Here is a 19,430-nt window from a genome sequence, read left to right on the forward strand (position 1 = left end):
GCTTTTATTGAAGAAAGAACCAACATAACAAACGAGTTAACTTAAGTAATCTGAGCTAACTGTAGAAGGAGCTCATGCAGGAAAATCAATGGGTAATGCACGGCAATGAACTCAGTTAAGTAACTTGTTAACTAAGCAGTTAAGTATTCCAACTCATATAGCATCCACCTGATACATCAGCACCTACAAGATAAATATGCCACTTCATCGTTTGAAACTGCAAGAAGGAAATTTTAGACTGCAAGAAGGAAATTATTTGAATATAAGAGTTTAGTAGTTCACCCTTACAGAGGAAAGCTAGTAAGATCATTGTAACTCAGATTTGCATACTGAACCCACATGTTCTAGCTGTGAGTATATAAAGACAGTCTGATCAGCATTTCTTGAACATAACAGTACTGTAAATCACACCGGCCTCTTCCCCCCAACTCTCAGGTCACCCAGAACACCCTTGGCCTTGCCACAAGTGCCCTATGAAAGACTGAAACCTTTAAAAACCTAGCACATTATGAAGCATCACATGGATCAGTGGAATTTATTGAACAACCGTAAAATTCTGCCCTCACATCCTTTAGTAATAGAGTAATCCTATATTACTGTGTTAAATCACTCTGTGGAATGAATTAATTACAAAATACCTTTAATTGGGATAGGGAGCAGCATATGCAAATTAATGTTACAGTCATTCTTCCCTGCAAAAGAAAAGCAAAGTCTACCAAGCTCCCCTCTATTTACAGAGGCTTTATCACTGAAAAAAAAAGGTACCCAATAGGGCAGGAGCTGCAGCTAGAGGAGATGCCATTTGCACCACAAATTCACATTGTTTGCAAACACTGCTGTCATGTGTATTTTAATCACCTTGTTTTTCATTTGAAAAGAACATCCTACAAATCAGTCTTAAAATATTAATAATTTATCCTAAAATGGAAGCAATTCTAAAATTTCACATGAAAATGGGCCTACCTCATTTCTGTAAATGATCTGGACCTCATGCTGACAAAAGCTCTGTCTGGGCAGCGTTCAATCAGTGAAGAGTGCCTAGTATCCTTTTCCCTACTTGATTACCTCCGCACTGAAAGATCAGACACCTCTCTACACCACGCAAAAAAAAAAGTTTTCACTGTGATTTCACTGTGATTTGCATAAAGACAATTTGTAGCAAACATATGAAAAGAAAAAAAAAAAACATAATTAAATAATAGTAATAATTCCACTACTAAAAGAGACATAGTATTCAAGTTTTTTTGTTTTTTACATTACATTTTCTCCATTCTGTCTAAATCAAAAACAGAGAAGTAAATTGGGCACAAATGGTTAACTGCAGCATTATCATTGCAACAGCAAGGGATCAGGAGATAGCAGAACAATCCTCCCCTGAAGTTCTCAGATACTTCAGGAACTTGGTTATCAGCCTGCTTCCTCAGTCCTGGAAAGCCTGCAGCCCTATGATTGCTTGTGTTAATGCTCAATGAATAACAACTTCCAATTTTCTGACATTCTGTAGTGCCTAAGCGGTCAGCTGCTTGGGAGCTAATTACTCATTCCTTTCCTTTGAAGGACAGTTTCTCTGACGCCCTTTAAACTACTACAGTAAGGTCACAGTTCTGCAGCACCTTTTTGCAATCCCTTCTACAAGACTCTTCCCAAAGCGAAGCCCACGACAACTGACACGAGAACAGCAAAGTCAGGTCTGAATGCAGCTCTTTTTCTTCAGCAGTCTACAATAAGCGTCCCTGTTCTCTTCTACTTCATGTGGAAAATATCACGTACCTTCAAAAATAGCTTTGCACTGTAATCGCTGTATCAAACGTTTTACCCATTGCACATGGTAGCAGTTGTCCTCTTCATTTGTGAATTGTCACAAGGCCTCAGCAGATACCTGCTGCACAAAATCCTGTTCTCATTAGTATCAAATATACTTAGCATGTATGTTGGTGTAAGTGTTCCTTTACATTCAGGTAGAGAAAATCCATTAAAAAAAAAAGCATGCAGGCCCTGCAGCCACAATTCTTTTATCACGTCATGATGAAAGAGAAACTTAGATACTGCACTGATCATATTTATGTCCGGAGTAGCAAGAATCTCCTCCAACAGTGTCTGTTATTTACTGAGCTCCCCAGTTTTGTTTTGGGAAACCCGTTAGTTGTGGCCACCCCTGCCACAGTTACTGATTGCTGCCATCCAGCACATTCCACCTCTGGCAGCTGCTTCTTATCTACGACAACTCTTTTCCTAGTCCAGCATTATTTATTACCTTGCATGGATTACAGTTACACAACTCTTTAATAGAATATTGTCAGTAGTTCTCTGTTCCTCTGTATATTACTTTCCCATTTTCTTTTTAGACAAGCATCTTATTCCGAAGCTAGATGTGGTTATGAGGAGTGATGAATATGGCTCTGAATGTACAAACATGTCTTAACAGCCCTGGGCAGCCTCACCTGGGGCCTCCCTCCGTGCCCTCCGCAGACAGGCCTGGGGGCTTAAACTGCAGCTCAGCCCTGAGTCTGTCGCAGTGCAGCCACTCTCTTGTCTGTGCCTGGCCACGGATCCCACTGAGCTGGATCCAGACCTGGGGGCTGGTTTCCTGGGCAGCCCTCACTACGTCACCACATGGATCTGTCCGGTGATCACTGGGCCTGATCCTGATGTGACAACTGGCTTAACCTTGGAGCCCTGCCCCATCGCCAGCTTCCCTGGTGCTCTGACTCTTGGCTGAACCTAGCCCCCTCCCCAGGCCTGCGCCACCTGCCTTGCTTGGGCCCTGCAGGATGGGGCCCTGCCTGGCACAGCCCCCTCTCTGCCAGCCAGCTGCTGGCACTCAGCTCCCCCTCCCTCGGGGCACAGCTGGCACTTGCTGCAACCTGCCAGATTTTTGCCATCATGGAGTTGTCACTAAGTGAAAAGTGAAGATGACCACAAGCGCTACTAAGTTTCTTCCACAGGACCTTACTTCTGGTTTATGTTATAAAGGAAATCAAATGTAGCCAGGTTAAGAGGTTTCTCCAAGGCTGTTCACTCTCTGCCACCACTGAAGCTGACATGCAGTGTTGAATTCCCACCAAATTGCGGGGTTATCACAAGGAAGTCCAACAAGCAACTTAAAGAAAACCACAGGCTTTGGTAGTAGCTAAACAAACAAAAAACAAACAAACAAACAAACAAACAAACAAAAAAAAACCATCCAACCCTCAAACCCTCCAGCACTATATAAGATTAGGAAAGTCAGAGATAAAATACTACTGATGTCTAGATATGAAAAATGAGAACCAATGACTCACAGATACTTGTAAATGCTTTGATGGAAGTCAAAATGATCTAATTAATCACTGCTCTAAAGAACTGTGAAGTGCACAATGTGGCTTCATAAAAGTAACATGAATTCATTATTGTATAATTTCACTGATCATCTGGTTTTCAGTTTCACTGGATCATGTTCCTCCCCATGTATTTATAATAATGGTCATAATTAACAACTGCCTTCAACAGAAACTAATCAATTTCATGTCATACCACTGCTATTCAGGTTCTTAATAAGAGAATAATTCTACATTGTAGCTGATATGAATTTTTTATGTTCTGATATTCTTTTCTATGCTCATAGTTCAGTTAGCATGGGCAAAAGATTTTCAAGCTGGCATATTTTTTAAAAAAATAATTTTTATAAATTTTACTTATATATATGACAGTGGTTGCAAAATACATATTTATATATACACACACACTCAAATATATATTCTCAAATTGCAAACACTGTCAAGGGATAGTTGATGATTCCCCGACGCTGAGTTGATAAACACAGATACACACAGATCTGCCTTGAGAATAAAAAAAGACTTCTCTCCTATGTGGCACTGATGATACTGAATAAGGTACAAAACAGCTTGAAAAGATGCATCAGAGACAGAAGAATAACATTCACTGAAGGAAGCTCACACTGTAAACAAGACACACACATTTCCAGTGCAATCTATACTCACTAGCAAGAAGGGCATCCATTATTTCTAAATTCCTGAAACACATAAAATATCCATCTTGTGTCATTTCTACTTTCTGAATGTGAGAGATCTTTCTATTTTAGTCACGTTCTGCAGAGCCATTAAGTGGCATACATCATTACTTGTTCACTGAGGCATTCTACAGAGGAGGGAAGAACATTTGAAATGATTTAAACCAAACATAGAAAAACCCTTGACGGCCTTTTTAACTTACAGCAGGCTTCTCCCTGTAAAAAAATAAATAAGGGAAGCCACCCTGCTTAAGTTATCTTGCACATCACTGATTTAGATAACTGTCTTCAAGACGGCAATTTTTAAGTCACAGCAGAAAGCTAAACTAAATTAAGGAAAAAATCCCCCTTAGCCTCTGCACACATCTTCATTGTAATGGTACCATTCTGTATCTTGCTGTTTGAGAACAATTCCAACTCATGTCCTAACTATAAAAGAAATGTTAACACCTGTTAAGCTTGTTACATTAGCAGACATTCACCTTTAGCCTGCAGAACCTTCGCTAAAGAAATCTTTGGTGCTGACCTGACATATGAAATTTGTGAAGTGCTTTTAAAATGCTTTAAGACTTTATAGATTATTTGGTTTTACACTTACTATTAGCATTCTGTGTGCCTTAGGAGGAACTTCAGACATAAATAAGGAACCTGATGTGCAAGGCATAAGAAAATAAAACAGAAAAGATCTGCTCTACAACCAATTCTACAGTGTAAGAAAAACATGTGGCAAAACACAGGCTGAGGGCAAACCAGAAAAAACAATGAAACACCGATTGGCAATCTCAGCTCTCTAAGCCCTAGAATCACTTTTAACTGTTTTGTTTGGTTTTGCTAAGCAACATGACCAACAACAGGTTTAAAAAGCAGGACCCGGCAATCTGAAATCATTACACAGTCAGTCAGTTTAAGAAACATGGCTTAAAAGATCAGCCCTTAGTTTCTACAAAAAAATCAGCACAGATCCAACCAAATCTGATCATCAATATCAATCTCCATTTGGGAAACAGTGTCTCCTCATATTATAAATACCTAAGGATATAGTCAAGTGTGCAAAAAACAGCTTTTGTATGAAAAAAAAAATGGTGCTGTATCGAGCTGATGTCTTTCTTGGTGACCTCTGACAATATAGAGTAGAACTTCCTGTACTTAACCTTTAGAAACTTTTTGATGGTAAACTCGCACTTTTGTTTCCTTATTTCATAGTCCTTTACCACAGGATGACTTCCATGCACCACCAACAGCAAATATGGAAGTTGTTTTAGTCCCCAGCTGTAAAAGAAGGTTTCATGAGCATGGAAAAAAGCAGCTGTAAATCTCTCTGTATGGATTACATCCCCAGCACCAGAAATGTACAACACAGCATCCAGCAGTACAATGCTAGTGAAATCTTCATAATCTGAGCTCTTACTGCAGGTCTAGTGTTTGATATACCGAGACTTCTATTTGGCTTTTCATAGATCACAGCTGGAACTGCACAAAAAGCAATAAGGAAAAGAACTTTCAAATAATTCTCAGGTGTTACCACCCTGCAAAAGTAACTACATGGAAATGCAAAGGCACAGATGGAGAAAGTTATGGTGAACAGAGCTGGTTTCATCTCTGCTAGTAAGTTTTGACAAGTTAAATGTGTCTTTCACCATAACTATGTCTCAAGTTTTTCCACCAACAGAACTTTAAAGATACAAAAGACTGGAAAATTTGAAACTACTCCTGCAACTGTTTAAAACTTTCTCCAACCCATAAAAATGTCTACACTTCTCAGTATATGTTATTTCATGACTCTTTATTCTCCTTTGTCTCAAAGACTAATTAAGGCTTGTTGTACTGGTTAAGGTTTTGATTTGTATAGAGGTACTTTTTTCTCAAAAAAAAAAAAAAAAAAAGTAAACCCCAACACGACCATCAATGTTCTCCCTACTGCTCAACACCTGCGCTGAGTTTAATTTGATTCTGTGGCAGCTATGTTCATCAGGCTGCATCCTAAATCTTCCTGTTAAGATTGAGCTTTGGTTAAAACAAACAAGTAGACAAGAAAGATCCCACCACAGCCATGAACCATGCACCCTGAGCATTGTAGTATAAAAGTCATTTCTGTGGAAAAATGACAACTCCTAGCTATATGACTGAAACAAAAAAAAAAAAGTGAGTTTTAGTTGTTTCCCTAACCATGTGCAGTAAACTCTGAATTAATGTAGCCTGTGTGTGGGGGGGGGGGGGAGAATTGGATCACTTGCCCCCCACCTCCACCCCCATCATTTAGAAAGAAACAGCTGTGCTGCCATTAATTCTGAAGACAGGCTAGTTGGAGAGAAAGCAACAAGGTTTTTTCAATGCTTGGAGACTGCAGTATTGAGAATTGGCAACTCCTACAGGGGATGGAAATATAGTAAAATAGGCCTCAATATCCTTGAGATGTTTTAGGCAGCTCCAAACACAATGAAAGCTTTTCATCCACATGAACAGAGTGAATGGATGCCTTAACCTGCCCACAGAATTCAGTCTGAGCAGGTGCCCCCATTTTTGTAAGAGTTGTACGTTTTCATGATGTTGGCTTTTGCACTACTGTGAGTCAAAAATGCAATGAGAATAAACCATTCATGGCAATCCCAGATCACAATACTTGGCCACTGATTTCAAGGCTCCGTGTTACACATTAATAGAAAATACCCCAGTCTACATGTAGAGAAACTGAGGAAAAAGTAAATGAGAAACTTGAAATCACAGAGAAAAAACAAAGGAAATAAAAATGTCTGTTAAGCCTCATTTAGTTAGTCAGATTCTCAGTTAGTCAGTTAGATTCTTATCACATCACACTAACTGCAAAAAGTAAGATATTCAAGACTGAAAGAGATTTATCATGGCAATCAACTCCTAGAGTACATATTTACCGTTAACAAATTTTATTCATATCATCTCTATATAGAGAATGTTCTTTACAGAATGCAAATTTATCCTGAACTCAGGTAGATTCTACTGTTGTATACAATTTTAAGTGCATGTAACTACTCAGTAGATTTAAAAGATTCACATCGATAGATGTTCCATACAGCTAACCCTTGGCTTACAATCTGTCCTTCTAAACAGAATTCCACAGTAAATCTTCTGAGAAAAACAAAAATTATGTATTAAATCTAACTTCCAAGTTAAAAACAAACAAACAAAAAAACACAAACCAAAACATTCCAAGTACCTTCTATTAGGTTGGATTTGGACGTGCCCTCTGACCTAAAACCTCAGGTTGCAAAGCAGCTCAAGTTTGCAGTATGATAAACCAGAGATGTGAACTCTTACAGAAGTTGCTTCTTGTGTCTGACAACAGAGAGGGCTGCCTCACAGCTTCTGAGAAACACAGATTAGGTAAGCAGTTAATGAAGTTAGATCTCTCAACTGGTTTTACGTTCTTAAACCAGTAACAAAGCTGAACTGATACAAGATAATTCAAATATGTAGCTATACATGAAAATAAGTACTATGGCAGGCGACTGCAGTGTAACTGTGGAACCTATATGCATATCCAGCCAACTGTTAAAGCATGACACAATACTTGTCAATTCATAAGCTATTTGAAAAACTCCATGGCCCAAAGCCTTCTTCAGCCCCTTCACCTGAAGTCAGATGTTATTGTTCAACACTTACAGACTCCATATGTACAGAATGAATTGTCTTGGCAAAGTTCTGTAAGTACAATCTGGTAACATGGATGCAAGATCCCAGAGAAGCTAAATAGCTTAACTACATAATAGCAAGAACATCTGCAGAATGATATCAAGGTTTATTTAATAAGGAGGATGTTACCAGAATTCAGAAGCAGGCATCTTGGCACAGAAGACTAATTTAGTATCAGGCTGCTTTGAAACCTACTACTACATCATTTGTGCCACTGATCTCTCCAAATGAAAGGATGGGATCTGTCTTCAGCCACTCGGGTAGACTTCTGCCAAAGGAAACCACCTACAGTACCTCAAAACAATGCGAGGAACTCCTCGTAAGCTTTGAAAAGCTTTGTGCTCTATCTGTGCAAACATGGCTTGAAGACAACTTGTGATCTAAGATTTATGTAAATATTTGTTTAGTTTAGGATAGAATATTCAATGTAACATTTTCCAATCAACACCTACTTCAGAAACTGCTGCAGAATCATCCAATTTACTCTTTCACCCCTGGAGATTCAGTGCTTTTTTCACCCCTGGAGATTCAGTGCTGATTCTAGTCTTATATTTTCCAAATCCAGGATTGCTACTTACTTCAGTATGCAAATGTTAGGAGTCAAGAGGAAAAACTATCTGCATTAGCCACATCATTTTTGTTAATTATGTTTCCTGTTTACACACCCAACAACACAAAGTGTTTTCATCAGTGATTCTGCAACTGCCAAATCAAGAATTTTCTTCCATAGATAAATTATTTTTCTTCCATAGATATATTCTAGTTTATTCTGACTTCATTTTGCTTGCAAAGCTGGCCACTATCCTCATCTATACCTTTAGAGATACTATTTAAATTCTGAGCCCTGCCTACACTCCATCATTTAAAAGGAAATCACTTTACACAGTTCTCAGATAACCCTTCTAAATACCATTTTAAAAAATAAAAAGACAAAAACAGCAAAAACTGAGTAGCCCACCTTATTGCTGTGTCATCCTCCCAAAACTCACAATAGTCTGCCTTATCACAAAAACCTGCACAAAATACCCACCTACAGTGTGTTACAAATGTTACGATGGCTAGGGCCTGGATTTTCCAAAACAGAGAATTCTAAGTAATTCAAAGTATTTAAACCTAAATGACTAAATGGATATAGACTAAGTAACACCTTAGCAGATCAGCTTATAAAGATTTTAGCATTTAGATTACTTTTTCCCCTTCGGGATAGCCACTTTTGGAAATTTTACTTTCACATAGAACATTTGTTCATTTCAATTAATTTCTGAAAAAAGAAAATGTAAGAGCACTTATTTTGATAAAAAATTGTTTTGTATGTCACAGGGACTTTCTGGTACCCGAGCTTGTCACTATAAATGAATTTCTCAACCTCTCAAGATTTTATTTATTTTAAGTCATAACTGATTTTCTTCAAACAGGATTTGGTGATAAACTAGAATGAAATCAAGGATAGCAAATAAGCTAGAACTCTACAAACACAATTCTTGTCATCCAGCACACATTAAAAATACAACTACATACCAAGAAAAATAAAATTAATCTTTGCACATCACAGACATCTTGACTGAACAGAGAAAGGGGAAAGATTAGCCATGAAAACATACAGAATCCCAGATTCTTTATGTCCTGAAAATACGGTCTGGCACTTCCCCTAAAATCTATATGACATCTAATATTTAATTTCACTCATGTTTTCACTTTGTAGGATTTCCCTAGTTCACAATTCCCTTTGTTCACAATTTACAAATTTAATGGAAGATGAGGAGGGGCCTGCTTGGGTTGGGCCAGACAGCACACAGACCCTCCCCCAGGATGCTCTGAAGCGGGAGCGCTGATGCACTTTGGAAACTCACTGCCACACTGGTCTGTATCAAATTTAAATTTCTTTTCAGATTTCTAATGTAGCTGTCTTCTAGCCAAACCAAGATAACAGCAGGATTATTCACAACAGCATGTTTTTCTGCCACAGGAGGTAACAGTGTGTTTCTGTCCTTACAAGTTGTGCCAGCACCTGCCCAGCTGTGCAGACCCGGGGACAGGGCCAGCTGCTCACCTGATCGCACTGTCAGGCTTCCTCGGCTCAGGCACCATGGAGAAGCACAGCACACGGGTAAAACACAAAAGCCCACAGCTTCCACATGTATGTAGTCTTAGCAGCAGCAGGGCTAAGCCAGAGTGGAAATCACTTCCACAGAGCACAGCAGCAACCTAGTGCTGGTGGTGCTAACAGGAGATGCTCACGGGCTACTTGCGGAGATCAAGAACTTGACTGGGACATGCATCTATCCTGCCCCAAACGATTCAATTCAGCATTACTGCCCCTAAAAACCAATTTTCTTCCAGTGAAAGATAGGAACAACAGCTGCTACTGTCTCCTAGAAAAGGAAAAGAATTAAATCTCTCAGTCCCCAAAGATGGGCGAGTGTGTTTAAATGGCACTGGAACATAAATAACCCACTGAGAAAGCCTGCTGATTCTTGTGGGCTATGGGATCTACCCCAACTGGTCAACACTTTCAATACTACTACAAGAGGAAGCAAAGCTAGCCTATGTTTGTATATATAACTAATTCCCAAATCACTATTGCTAGGAAGTTTCAGAATGTTTTGAACTCTTTTTTTTTTTTTTTTTTTTTTAATTATTCTTATCAATGCATTCTAAACTTCTACATCAAAAAAAAAAAAAAAAAAAAAAGCAGAAATGACAGACTAGGCCCAAAAGCACATTATTAATCACAATTCCAGATCTGAAAAAAGATTGCCTACTCTGATTCTCTACAGATTCCCTACTCTGCAGAGCCTTTCCAGTGCTTTCCAACATGATATGTGAAGACTGCTTGCTGTGGTACTTATGCTCCAACAACAGCAGCAATGAATGCTTGCCTTCACCATGTCTGCAAGCCCTTCTGCTATACCCAGTGCTGCATCTTGATCTACTGATCCATAAAAGATGAAAAGATTAAACCAAAAGCAGACAGCAAATGTTTGAAAACAAGTTTCCTCAGGGAACTGATATGTAATCCAAATGCTTATAATCATCCCACAAAGAGCAGAAATTTCTCTTCTATAAATACTTCAATTGTAGTATATTGACACGTTAACACTGCAAAATTTCCTTCAAAAGCTGTAATGATATACATGAGCAGAAAATTAAGCACTTAATTCTGCAAAGAACGGTGGCTTTTTCCCCCTTTAACACAACTCCTCATAACAACTGAACTTGGATTTCAGTTATTTTTTATTTGAAAAAACATTTGCTTCATATTAACTGTAAATAGGAGTGAAACCATCAGTGATGTTGATAAATTTCAGGCTCATTCAAAACAAATTCAGCTTTTGGAGAGATACTGCTACTTGTCTTTGACAGAAGACCTATTTTCTAGACTATCATCCAAATAAGATACCAAGAAATAAAACTCACATTCATTCACAGGAAAGTAGGCAAGATGTATAGACATGAGCCAAAATGTTGCTAACAGGGTTAAATAAAAAAAAATCAGTTAATTCTGTTAATTCTAGAGAGGAGCTTACACATAACTTGAACTCATCTGATAAAAATACACAAGATTTCCACCAAGCTTTTGTTTTCCTGTGTGTGTTTTTATAACAAAACAAAACAAAAAAACACCACCAAGAAAAAAACTTGCCCATGTGCCGGTACACCTTTCGGGTTCATAAATTATTTATGTAGGCATCACCGTGTTTCTTAAAATAACGGAAATCCTTCTCCTTACAAACTTGCCAGAGGCAAATCTGTGAGCCAATCTTCATCTCAAACGTTCATCTGCACTAACTGCTTTTTACTGTAGCTCCGTTCTTGCTTCAGTTTTAATTTCCAGCACAGTCATTTGAGAGCAGTTCTGTCTACTCACAAGTCCAATCCTCTAAAAAGAACATTCTGACTTCTTTCTTTTAAAGACCACTTCATATTTTCTCCTCAGAAAGTAGGGGCACGCACCTGCTCAGCAAGTTACAGATAATTAAATATCACAGTAACCTGAATTGTTAACATGTTACCCCCGACAAAAAGGAGGGATTTACTTATTTTACGAGGCTGTTTAGCCAGCTGCAACCCAAGTCTGCTACTCAGTCCATCTTTTACCACCACTCTGTTGCTCCAAATTCCTGAGGAAATGCAAGGTAACAAGGATTGAGAAGGCTGAAATCTATCATCGATACTGCTGCTTGCAAGGAGGAGCCCTAAAAAAGCTATTTGGAACTCCCACTTTAAAGCAACGTGCCCATTAACATAAATGACTAAGTCTGTCATGAGAAAAGAAGAGATGCATCAGACTGGGTTTGATTGCTCCCATTATCATCCTGCTTTTTTTAAAGATGTGCATACACAATTAATTTATTCATTTTAAAGAGAATACACAAAAATATGGTTGCTAGGCCCCAGCTAGCAGCCAAGCATGCACACAGGCACTTGTTTGCTCTTCCCCTACTGGGACAGGGGAGAAAACAGGAAAAACAAAAGCAAGAGAATTTGTGAATCAAAACAGAGACTGGGAAATCACTCACCAATTACCATTGCAAATAAAACAAACCTAACTTGGGGAGTTTAACTTAATTCCAATTAATATAATCATTTAGTAGCTGATTCTGGTACTGAGAAAGAAAGACGACAAGTAGTTAAACACACATGGAAAATACTTTTCCACCAGGCTCCAGACACACCTCTCCTTGACACCCCAGTCTCCACTCCCTTGTCATCACTGCAGGACCCTGTGCCCCTCAGCTCCACATCCTAACCTCAATCAGCTTTTAACCATTTACCAGCTTTCTGCCAAAGGCACGTACCACAAACACCCCCAAACTCTCTTTTGTGGTAACTTCCCCGGTTCCTGGATCAGTTACAGCACACATTTCACACTGACTCATTCTGCACCATGTTCTGGGCCACGCTGCCAGCAGCCTGCAAGTAAACAAAGCCTCTTCAATAGCCCTGCAATAAAGGTAGGAAGGATTCTGTTAGTGCTGCTGAGTGCTAGAGGAAAACCCTGTGAAGAGCAGCTCTCGCCCCCAGCATCTGTTTTCTGACAGGCTCTATGCTCAAGGCAACATCTTAAAACCCTCACACGGTGAGGCTGATTGCACAACCCACTCCCAACCTCCAAGGGCGTCTTCGCTTCCACCACATCCTTCTACGCCCTTCTATTCATTTTTCCTGCACACAGCCACATAAGTAGGAAAGTGATACCATTCCTAAGCAGCTTCCTATGGATACGAAACATGGAAATGTATTTAAGAAAGGATAAAAAGGGAAAATCCAGCAGTTTGGATTTTGTTAGAGGTTCACTGCAACAGTACTCCTGTGCGACTGGCTGCAGTGAGTATTCTCACACACACATGAAGTCACTCAGTTTTATACTAATTCCCAACTCCACCCTGTAAGAAAAGAAAGCAGAAGAAAAAGCTGTTAAATGGTGACAGCAGTCAGCTTGAACATAGCATATTTCCCCTTTTCTTCCCCGGGAAACTGACACGGCCAGACCCCACTAATCGCATAGCCATTCAGTGACTTGTTGCCCGGCTTTTGCAGAGCTACAGCAATAATCAGATAATTAGATTTCCTAGTGCTCACATTACAAAGTTAATTGATGCCTTTTCCTGACTCCTCTCATCAATTCCCTTGTGCTGCTGGCAAGTCTGAGCAGAATCTGGTTGGGGATGAGCAACTGTATTTCATATCCTCTCAAACAGACCAGACAGCTACCAAAGCTTTATTTTTTCTTTTAATTTTGCTCTTATTATAAAATTATAAAAATGTTGAAAAGAATGGAAACAAACTTGTTGCAGAGGTGCATTTATTATTTTTATTTTTAATATAGCTTTTTTTATTAAGCAGAATAGCAAGACATGCTGTTCTGGACCCGCCTGGCAAATAAAGCACGGACATGCTGGTCCTTTCAGCCTCCGCCTGGTACTCTTGCATCAGGAATGTAGCAAACCACACGAAAAGACTTGCAGCCCAGTATCATTTTTACAAACTCTGCCCCTTCCCACCCTTTCTGCCCCCTCAACAGAGAAGAGCTGAAGGCAACACATGGTGAGAAGCTGCTGAAAGTGGCATCAAAAGACAAAGTGTGCCCCCAGGTACTACTTCCCTCCCAGCCGGGCTCCAGTTCCAACCGTTCGCAAGTCAGGGCCTTCAGGAACCCGCTGCTGTGCTGGTTCCCTCAATCAATTCTTTTTCACAAATTTACTTAACCCTAAGTGGATTTTTAGCATTTGCAGCATGCTCTAGGGAGAATTTAAGGTACAAACACATTGAGATGCTGTGTTAATAGCTAAGGTCTTCCTTAGAATTCATATTCATGAAAATCCACAAGTTTCTAAATATTTGCTTTTACTTAACTGTGAACATCTGGGCCCTTATGCATTCCCTATTATGAGGCAACATTAATGAACAAGTTGTAGCTTAGCTTTCACGCTTAAATTAAGTGACAGAAGCATACACAATAATGCTTCTACGGGAAGAACCTGATCATTACTGAACCTAAGCACTTGATTTAACTTAAGGTAAATATTCTTCCACATTTTGCCACTGCGACTTAAACATTCTAAAATTACATTTTTTTCACGTGTTTAAGAAAATTAAGCTGGTTATTCCAGCAGTGAATCACATCATTTAATAAAACGTGAAGCAGCTTGCCTGAGCACAGTCACCCCCCCCTCACCACCTATACAAGCATCAGATGTTTAATGTTGTTCAAGCTGGAGAGGAACTTGCGTGAATGTCGAACACTAAAAGGAAAAGAAAAAAATGCAGACCTCTGAAAAAATAAAGAACAAAAGCAACAAGCCTAAAGTCACTAGCTCATGCCACAAGTTATTAGTGCTCCATTCAATTAGGAAATAGAAGCAATTATAAACAAGATGTGCAACAAAAATATATCTGATTTTAATAGACTTGTTGCATGATTTTAGCAACGGTTTATGATTCATCAAACACCTTATACTCTACTACATGCAGTGACATTTTCAGATGCCAACTGCCAGATTTGTTGGGCTGCTACACAACTCACAACGGAACTAACTGCAATTCACTGTATGTCTTCTTCCCCTCATGCAGTTGACTCGGATTAACTTGTAACACACTGCTCTTTTAGCAGTATTTGAAATTAAATACTTATTTCCACCTGCACGTGCCTTAAGGAAACACCGTGACTGCACAATTTCATTCTTTCTTATTCTTCACTACCTCACAAATGCTAACATGGAAAAGAATGCTCTCAGTCAGGAGTGTCAAGAACTTGCACTTGAAAAAGCAAGCTGAAATTCTGGAGTCATGACAAATCTCGAGGGCCTAGGGCTCCAAAGCAACACTCAAATATCTAGAGAACTGTGCATCCAAGTGGAAATAACATTTGTGCTGAGAGGTGCTAGAAAAGCACAAATCTCCATTGTTACACCAGCCTGAATTTATCCCTTATAGCAGCTACCGGATTTGAATCCCCTGAACAGCTGAGCCCCAAGAGAATATTTCTATTTTGCCAGCCACCGAAACCTTATGTTAATGGCACATACAGGGGGAAAAAACAAAGCACTTTCTGCAGTATGTCTGAAGTGGATTTGACAAATATTATTCAGCATATGAAACAGAAATAGATTAGTAGGTTTCCTTAATTTAAAGAAAAGAAAGTATAAATAGTAACCTTTTTTTTTTTTTAAAACTAATTAAAGCACTCATTGCTCAAATAATTTAATGGCTTTTCTTTCAGTCTTGAAAAATTCTCAGAATATTTCTTGCAAACAGAACTGAACACTCAATTCTTGTATAAATTGATTTTTATTGCCTACTGTTTCTGCTAAGGCAACTTCTGTTTGGAACAGTGAGCTCTACTCTGTCTGACAAAGCCGTGTGTTTAGATGGAGATTACCCTGCACACTTTGGCAAGGAAAACAACACTGCGCATAGAACAGTAGGCAATTGCATTGCAGTTCTCTATGATATTTCATGTCCTCTTTTATACCACTTTGGTAAATATCATGATGAAACTCTCAGAGAAACGCACACATTTTCAAAGCATTCGTTTCAGTTCATTTAACATACTATATACTAATAACTTTCTAGTATCGTACAGCGCACTAGGATCAGAGCCAAGCCCGTTATAAGAATACAGAACACTAGGAAAGCATTTACAACCTCAATCTCCAACTGATGTATTCATAGAATTTTTAGCAGAATCTAGACCAAAGCGGGTTTTAGAAATAAAATGCTGATCTGAAGGATTCCTCTCCCCCTTTTTTTTTTTAATATCTCATAAAGCAGTACTATTTCTGACACCATATTCATACTTTTTTAAAGAAGGAAGGAAAAGTCGGAAAGGTTAACATATGCATAAAAGCTAAAGGAGAACAAAAGAAGACAGCTAAGTCTGCTCATTCTTCCTCCCCCCCAGATACAAAACAACACATTTCTTGTCCTCCTCCCACAGTACAGTTTTCTTTGTCCTTGCTCTCTCCTCCCATGTATATCGCTCCCATAGTCATTACTGTGAGACTCAGAAACTGAAGCAAGACATTGTCAAATGCTGTAGATTTTCTTTTGCTTTTAGCCAAGCTCAGGTATACTTTGTTCTCTTGAAGCAAGGGACTTGAACACGATCTGTTTGCTGGCAACTTTCTGTCTTAGTTCTACGCAGTTATACTCCAGTGGAATTTGTATGCCTAAATGGTACTTAAGCACTGGCAATTTTCTTCACAAGAAATAACAAAGACTACCCATTTCAGCTGTGTTCAATTGGTTTAGGCTGCAATGGAAGCAAATCCTTCATCCCATCCAGCAATGAGCATTAAATGCTTAATTAATCAAGCTTAATTACAGCTATCAATCATTCAATTGCTTACTTGCAACTATCATTGCTTTCTACTTTCCATTGCACTTAGGAGGTTGGATATTGTTATGAATGACTTAAAGATGCTAAACCCTTTGCACACAAAACCTGCAAGTCTTTAAGGACAAGATATGCTATGGATAATGTGTATTTCAGGAGTTTAAAACCCTAGAGGTATTACTTCAGCTCTCCTCTTTGCTAAATGAAAACACTTGTTATTATTACTCTCCATTTACAAAGAAAAATCCTAACAATGCACTTTTTGGCTCTGTAGACAGTACCACAGCTGCAACTCATACCAATAAGAAAATGTAGGCATTAACATTTGGTAGCAACTCATCAGCGGCAGGTAGCATGTTAGAATAAATAATTAGCTCAGTACCTTAGCAATATTTTTGTGAGCTCATTCAGATACTTGTCACCAATTGCATCTGCTTCTTAAAACTTAATCAAACATCATTATAAAAAAATCTTCTTCCGAAAAAGCTCTGCTTGGACTATAAATTCTCCAGAACAACCTACAGAAATAAATAATTTGAATTATTTGAAATAAATGGCATGCATCCACCTATTATACCTTCCAGCCTGACACTTCAGATGTATGATGAATTAAATGATTACGTGATGAATCACAATGATTACGTGATTAAATGGTTACATGATGATGCACAATGTACCACACTGTGATATTTCTCAAGAACTACAACAGCAACCAACAATCCAGACTCTCACCTGTCAAGCTTCAAATCCATACCACTTTAGCAAGGGCCAAACATTTGTCCCATGTCAATCAAAAAGTCTCCAAAGCAAAATGCATCGTCTGGCACCCGTTCAGCAGTGAAGCACTGACTGGAAGCACTGACGACAGTTCCAGTTGATCTACACGCACTACACCTCTCTTTTCATTTACAGTTGTTCCATATCACTTAAGCTTTTAGAAATCCATAGATTTCTAGTGTAACAGGAGAGTAATAATAAGAAGGGGGTTATGCTACAGTTTTGCTTCTTCCCTTTTTTAAACAAATTACATACGGAAAAAAAAAATAAAATTAAAAATTCTACTGAACAGTAATTTGTCCTTACTAATGACCACTAACACCATCTAGACTTAACTTAATTTGGCCATGCCTGCACATCACTGTGCAAGGCAAGAATCCTTGCTTTTTAGAACCATTGGATTTAATGGGCCTGTTTTTCTTCTGGCAGAATAGAATTCAAGGTCCATAACAATTTTACTTATTTTTCTCAGCCATCTAGTGTATAAATAATCTGAGTTAGTTAAACATAAAAACGTTCTCAACCTTATTTAGAGAAGTATGTGCAAAATAAAAGTTCTATCAGAGCAAGTTCAGCACTTAGGTTTGCAAAGTATCTCCTGTAAAAGTCAGTAGCAACCAGCCACCTCATACAAGCCTCTTGCGGTGTTACACACAAACGCAAAATTAGTAAGTACAGAAGAATTTTCAAAACCAGCAGCCCAAGAAGGATGTAATTTCCTTTGTCTTCTAGCAGCAGCAAATCTAGTAGCAGGATTCAAAAGCAGACATCTTCTTGGAACACACTAGACTTGTTCATTTGCATCTAACCTGCTGCCTAGGGAAAGAGGGACTGCTGATACAGTGAAGGAGAACACACCTTGGAAACAAGATTAAAACAAAGAGCTGCAGCAATCTGCTCAAAACCATCTCTTTAAACTTACCATTGCAATACAATGTATTTTTTAATACAGCAGCATGGTGAATGGTAATATATTTAAACAAAAGATTAGACAGCATAAACATGGTATCCATGTGTTTTTAACAAGGCCTCTGGGAAGTCACAATTCTTCTTTTTATTAGTGTATATCCATTTATCTGTAACCAAAGCCTCGACTACTAGCATATGGCCAATTACAATGAGAAATATTAAATCAGTGGGATAAATTAAAAAAGAAACAAAGAGATACTAAAAAAGCTGAATGATTTCAGCATCTTCTTTCCCAGGTTGTTAAGTACAGAACATTTTTTATAGATTTACTGCCTTAATTTTGGATCCTTTTTTCATCACTTAGTCGTGTGGTAAGTACACAACAAGTTTTTTTTGTTTTAAAAAGTACTGCTTCCCACCAGCTGGATTTGATTATGTCATTACAGTGAAGGGTATCTTGTGTGTGCTGTTCCAGCTGGCTCACTACATCATCAGGATCAAGTACAAGGATCAATCTGAGCACAGGACACATGTAGACTTAGTGGAATGAGTCCAGTGAAGGGTCACAAAGATAATTAAAGGACTGGAGCAGCTCACACACAAGGAGAGGCCAAGGCACCTGGGACTGCTCTATGTGGAGAAGAGAAGGCTTTAGGGGAGATCTTACCAATGTGAATGACTGGAGACAACTGAGCCAGGCTCTTTGCAGGGGGGCCCCATGACAGGTCAAGAGGCAGTAGGTACAAACTGAAACAAAAGAAATCCCATTTGAAATTAAGAAAACTTTAAAAACAAAACAAAACAAAACAAAAAACACCTGTGAGGGTGGTGGAACACTGGAACAGGTTGCCCAGGGATGCCTATTTCAATCCTTGGAGATATTCAAAACCTGACTGAACACAGCCCTGGGCAATCTGTTGTAGCCTGTTTGGTGCAGGGGGCTGAAGTAGATTATCTGTCTTCCAACCTCAACTGTTCAGTGAAAAACTTTAAACTTCTTTATAGATAGGTGTTACATTACATTCTCAATCAATGCTCACATAAGTCTATTTATATTAGAAAATAGGTCAGGAAACAGCACTGACTTTCTGTATTTGTTCCTTATTGGAACTTGCATCTGCGGAGAACCAAAATTAAGTCTTTTTTTTCTGCTTCTTTTAAGAGCAATTATTTGATTTTATGTTATGAATAATCCCTTGATGTTTTCCCTCTGGTCCCGTTTCCTTGTAC

General features: G+C 38.7%; 1 long non-coding RNA gene across 3 annotated transcripts in view; it reads right to left on the reverse strand.

The window, feature by feature from the left end:
• The window catches only part of LOC119718005 (uncharacterized), a 71,510-nt gene that overhangs the window by 51,222 nt on the left and 858 nt on the right, over positions 1-19,430 (reverse strand). For all 3 annotated transcript variants that reach the window (XR_011812156.1, XR_011812158.1, XR_011812157.1), the window contains exon 2: positions 18,868-18,947. This is a non-coding gene — a long non-coding RNA (uncharacterized lncRNA). The remainder of the gene's footprint in view (positions 1-18,867; positions 18,948-19,430) is intronic.

The sequence above is a fragment of the Anas platyrhynchos genome, chromosome 11 (assembly GCF_047663525.1).
Source record: "Anas platyrhynchos isolate ZD024472 breed Pekin duck chromosome 11, IASCAAS_PekinDuck_T2T, whole genome shotgun sequence".
NCBI lineage: Eukaryota > Metazoa > Chordata > Aves > Anseriformes > Anatidae > Anas > Anas platyrhynchos.